Below are 6,000 nucleotides of genomic sequence, written 5' to 3' on the forward strand. Positions count from 1 at the left end.
AAGCCTTTATAATCACATTTTTTTAAAGTTCCAATGATGGCAAAGCTCTTAGTCAGCACATAGCAGCCCCCAATAGCAGAGGCTGATTTTTCAGCAGAGTAAAACTCAGACCCTGGTGGTGGATATAGATTTACCCCAAAAATGTCCACAGGAGAGTTTTTACTTCCCGCATTTCATTGTATTCAAGTAAAAGGGTTTCTGGACATTTTGGAGATAGGCAGAGAAAAATCCCATCTTAGCCTCTTTTCAAAATAATGACATGCCTAACTTTGGTGCCTGAAAGAAGAGGTAAGAGGATTTTTAAAGATCTGAACGGTTTAAATAGCTCCTTTGCCAGTCTGGGGAGGAAGACCCTGTACTTTCTCCATTCCTGAAATGAAACGGCTCCAGGCACAATTTCCTGTTTGTCCCTGGCTCCCAGGTTTCTTCAATATCCGATATCTGGGAGATGGGTTTGGTCTGAACCAATGAACAATTGGGTTGAAGAATGTTGGCTTTTCTTATTAGATAATCTTTCTGTTACCGATTTTACTCAGCACAAGTGGCAAAAGCAAGTCCTTTTAAATGCATTAGCGTCCAAAATTCAAAGCCAAGTGGATAACTAAATGGGAGTCTTCCCTCCTACCCAGGCTGGAGCCGGGAATCGGTAGTGTGGAGCTGATCAAAGGTCTGGTCTTGGCCCTCGCTGGAGTTCTTCTTCTCTAGAACTGCAGAGTTCCAGTTTACGTCCTGTCACTGCCCCTTTATGAGTTGATTTTGTTCTGGTTCATAATTCATTGTGGAAACTGCCGTTCTGATGTGAGGTCCCTTATCAGCCCCACCCGACCCCACCTCTCCCAGTTCCCCGTCTCTTGTTGGCCTCTGCCGGGCCTGGGAATCCAGGGATGAGAGAGGGCATTTGATGTAGGGGGGAAACTCATCCAGGGCTTCCTGGCTCTTCCTGGTACTTCTAGCAGCCTGAGCCGAGAGAACTCGGAACCCCTAGAGTTGGGGAAGCCAGTACAGTTACGGATCTATGGATCTCTTTGGAGGGGGTGGGGGACTCAGCGAGGAGGAAGGGCCAATCTGGGGCAGAGTCCAAAGACAATGAAATTATGCTCTTGATAAGCTTGACATGTTGTAAATTGTCACATTTGGGTTTTCTTCCTGTTTTTTGTTTTTTTCTTTTTGACTGCGAATAGGAAAACTCGAAACGTGATTTATTTCACCAACCACTGTGGGTCAAAAACTGCTGTGTTGACCAGTCGTAGGTGCGGATTTTGTTTATGGAGCAATAGCACATGAGCAAGAGGTGCGATCGATGGTATTACAGGCTTGGTTACTTGGAGGACTGTTTTTCTAGAGGAAGAGTTGGTGGAAACAATAGGTATTAAACAGACTTAAGCTGTTCTTAAGACCAAGAAAATGAGAAGTACTTATTTGGAAAATAATCATTTGGATATGATCATTAAAGCACGTTCATTTCAGATTCTCTCTTCCAGGCGCACTCTAGGCTGGTCATAATTTCCCACTAGCCAAGATTACTGAGACTGAGATTCTCCAGGAATTTTCCATGAGCAACTATTCTGAGTGGCAATAAGATGCATCTCAGAGGACTGGTTTTATTTGTATATATTTAACCTCATCTTACCTAGATTACTAATTTGAGTACATGATATGATATACCTAACATATTAGTGCTATAACAATATGATATTTATAAACATATAAATATGTATATTGGATCTGAATGTTCAAGTTAAAAGAAAAATGATGGATGGAGGTCCCTGGTGGCCGAGGGGTTAAAGATTTAGCATTGTCACCTTGGAGGCATAGGTTTTGATCCCTGGCCTGGGGACTTCTGCATGCTGTGGGCACAAAAAAAAAAAAAAAAAAAAAAAAAAAAATCGATGGCATATACAATCAAAAAGATTGGAAGCCACCTTGCTAAAAGCAAAGAAAATCAGTTTTCTTCAAACAAGTTCAAAGAAAGTGACTTGTGCTTTATGACCAGAAATTCATAACTGGCCTTCATGGCTGACTATAGATTCTTTCACACATCACACAGCTCTCCAAGGATGAGACCATTTTATACCTTTTTTTTTCTTTTTATAGCTGCACCTGCAGCACATGGACGTTTGTGAACTAGGCGTTGCTATGCAGCAGCTTGTGACAACGCCAGATCCTTAGCTCACTGAGCCCAGGAATGGAACCCGAATCCTCATGGAGACTACATCTGTCCTAACCCGCTGAGCCACAGCTTCTCTACCTTCTTGCTTCCTCGCCAGGCAGCATCGTTCTTGAAGGCGTAAGAGAATTGTTGGTGGAGGGTCGACTGGATTGTGAAAGGAGGTTGCAAAGAGCGGAGGAGCTGTTCTTAAACGAGTTTATTTGGATTTGAGTCATGGTCAGCCACTTGGTAACTGTGTGACTTCAGGCAAGCTATTTAACCTCTCTGTGCTTTGGTTTGCTCAGCTCCACAGTGAGAATAATACAAATGCCTGCCTTATAAAGTCATGAAGAATATTTGTGAGAATATGTATAAAGGGCTGACAACAATGCCTGACACCTGGAAAATATTTCCAAAGCAGGATTTCTTCTTTTCTGAGGCAGTGGTCTCCAGTCTTTTTGAACAATATACTCATCTATTAAAAAAGGGGGGGGGGAGTTCCTGTCGTGGCTCAGTGGTTAGCGAAACTGATTAGGAACCATGAGGTTGCAGGTTCGATCCCTGGCCTCGCTTAGTGGGTTAAGGATCCGGCGTTGCTGTGTCTCTGGCGTAGGCCGGCGGATACAGCTCCGATTTGACCCCTAACCTGGGAACCTTGATATGCCGTGGGTGCGGCCCTGGAAAAGATAGGAAAAAAAAAAAAAAGAAAAAAAAAGCATTTGGCTTCAATATATGTATACACTATTTATTTGAATATTCTTATGCATATTCTTTCTATTAACAAACACCTTGGAGCATCAGGACAAGGCAAAGTGCTATGTGCTATTTGATCAAGATTGGACAGCATGTCTGGGGAACATGCGGAAGTGATGGCATTACTTCTGAGATTAGCATACTGAAGACCCGAGCTTCCATCCTGGATGCCCACTGGCACCCACCTCTCTCCTCTCATGGCTCAGTCTGAGGAAAGCAGGCTGTCATCTTGTGAGCAGCCCAGTGGAGAGGCCCATGTCCTGAGGGACTGAGGCCGTGTGCCAGTAGCCAGCTAAGAAGTGATGGTGTTTACACACAACCAAGAGAGGGAGCTGGAAGTGGATTCTTTAGCTCTCAGTGAGCTTGGAGTTGACAACCCTGACCAACGGCCCAGATGCAACCTCATCAGCGACCCTGAGCTAGAACCACACAACTAAGCCATTTCTAGGTTCCTGATCCTCAGAAACTGTGTGAAATAATTAATGTCTATTGCTTTAAGGGGTTAAAAAATGCCATGATGGCGCTTAAAGGACAAATAAACCACATTGGGATTGGCAAGCCCAAGAGTGTTTAGATGCTTATAAAAGAAGATCCTTATGATTTTTAGCAAATGCATATTCCTCATGGTCTCTGGACCAACCTGAGTTGAGGCCTTGGTGTTTCTCCTGTCACAGTTTGATGACAGCCGTACTCTGCAAGGCTGCAGCATCAGCTAGGTTCTAAACAAGACCTAGATCGAGCTCCCAGAGGTGGGTGTATGACCAGGAAATGAGCTCATGAAATGGCAGGCAGAGCCACAGGATAATTTTACAATAAAGACATGGCTCAGAGTGGACCTGTGCAGGGACCACAGAAGCAAGATTGGCTGTGATGGAGTTCCCGTCGTGGTTCCATGGAAACGAAATCTGACTAGCATCCATGAGGATGTAGGTTCAATCCCTGGCTATGCTCAGTGGGTTAAGGATCTGGCATTGCCGTGGGCTGTGGTGGAGGTTGCAGATGTGGCCCGGGTCTGGCATTACTATGGCTGTGGCATAGGTGGGCAGCTGTAGCTCCTAGCCTGGAAACTTCCATATGCCACAGGTGTGGCTCTAAGAAGACAAGGAAAAAAAAAAAAAGGACTGTAGATATAATGGCCTTTTCCCTACACCCAGGGGATGTTTGAGAGGCTGCAGAATTTTATATAAGACGACACTAACGCAAACTAATCAGACCTCATAATGGAGAGGCAAATATGTGTACATTTAAATACCAAAGAGGTAAGACAGGGGTAGAGGATTAAGGGGTACAAACTCCTAGGAGTTCCCGTCATGGCTCAGCAGCTAACGAGCCCGACTAGGATCCATGAGGTTATGGGAATGATCCCTGGCCTCGCTCAGTTGGGTTAAGGATCTGGGTGAACTGTGGTGTGTAGGTTGCAAATGTGGCTTGGATCCCATATTGCTCTGTCTGTGGTGTAGGCCAGCAGCTGTAGCTCTGATTCAACCCTTAGCTTGGGAACTTCCATATGCTGCAGGTACAGCCCTAAAAAGCAAAAGAAAAAAAAAAAAAAAAAAAGAGGTACAAACTACTATGTATAAAATAGATAATCCACAAAATTATAGCGTACAACACAGAGAACAGAGCCAATATTCTATAATAACTTTAAATGGAGTATAATCTATAAAAATTACAGAATCACGATGTTGTACATCTGAAGATATGCTGTAAAGCAATGATAACAATTTAAAAATGCATTAAATGTATTAAAATGAATCAACAACTACTGCATTTTCAAGTGGAGTCGTCTTAGGATCCGGAAGAGGTTCCCTGGAGGTCCAGGAGGCGTCTGGAACAGCAGGTGCCAGGGACCAGGAAAGATAAAGAGCCCATGTGGAAGGGGTGACCTTGCAAAGGAGGCCAGGTTTATTCCATACAGATGGAACTGCAAAGCACGATCAATGCAGAAGCTAAAATCAATATTTGTAAAGGACACAATAGGTTGGCTTGAAGATGATTAAACTAGGTCTCAGATCCATGTGGAAATTTATAGGGTCCCATCTTTCCATTGAAAGGAATGATTTTAAACATCTCTGGCTTTTTTGTTTTTTTTGTGTGTGTGTTTTTGACTGCACCCGTGGCATATGCTGGATCCTTAACCCACTTCATCAGGCTGGGGATCAAACGATGCCTCAGCAGTGACCCGAGTGTCCTCAACCTGCACCACAGTGGGAACTCCAGATATCACTGGCTTTTAAATGTGAGATTTGGAGTTTCCGCTGTGATGCAGTGGGTTAAGAGTCTCACTGCAGCAGCTTGGATCACTGCTGAAGCTCAGGTTCGATCCCTGGCCCAGGAACTTTCATATGTAGGATGTGGTTATAAAAAGAAAAAAAAATGTGAAATTTCAATCATATTCAGTTTGAATTTAACCAAGACAATGATTCTAGGATATGACTTTTTTTAGGCACTGTGATCTTTGATAATAGGTGGCCCATGTCTTTATTCTTTTAGCAAAATTAAACAGTAGATCTCTTATGTGACTCTGTTATTTTAATTTATAAACATTGGGTCATGTTGCATCATTTCTCCCCCCAGGGTAGATAACAGTGAGGAGGAGGCCACTGTCCCTGCCCCCTCTGTGCGCGGCCTGTGGTCTGCCCTGGTCACCCATCCACCAAACGAGGCGTGTGCCTATGTGTGTGTCCAGGCTGCATTTCTCCAGGTGGAGACTGTTAACATATTGCGAAAGAATCAAGGTTTTCTAATTTCCACCCCCCTAAAATCTCATTTCTCGTCCTTCTCTGTCACCAAGCTCCCATGAATTCTCCACCTTAGCCATTCAGGCAACTCCTTCCAGTGCCCCAGACGATGGAGATGGCAGAGGCGCCACTGGAACCCTGGGTTTGCGCCGCTCCACGCGCTCCACGCGCTCCACGCGCTCCACGGAGAGCGCCCCTCCCCCACCCGGCAGATCCGCATTCTCTTCCTCTGTTGACTTTTTCTTTTATGCGAATGCTTCAATTGATTTGCGATTTAAAAATAAACAACCACGGAGCTTTGCTCAATGCCCTCCGAGACTGCCTTTCTTTCACAATCCAGTTTCTTGGAAGCACAGT

The sequence above is a fragment of the Sus scrofa genome, chromosome 1 (genome assembly GCF_054392235.1).
Source record: "Sus scrofa isolate SSC_HxYL_T2T_F1_AM1 chromosome 1, Sscrofa_HxYL_maternal_Yorkshire_Landrace_v2.0, whole genome shotgun sequence".
Taxonomy (NCBI): domain Eukaryota; kingdom Metazoa; phylum Chordata; class Mammalia; order Artiodactyla; family Suidae; genus Sus; species Sus scrofa.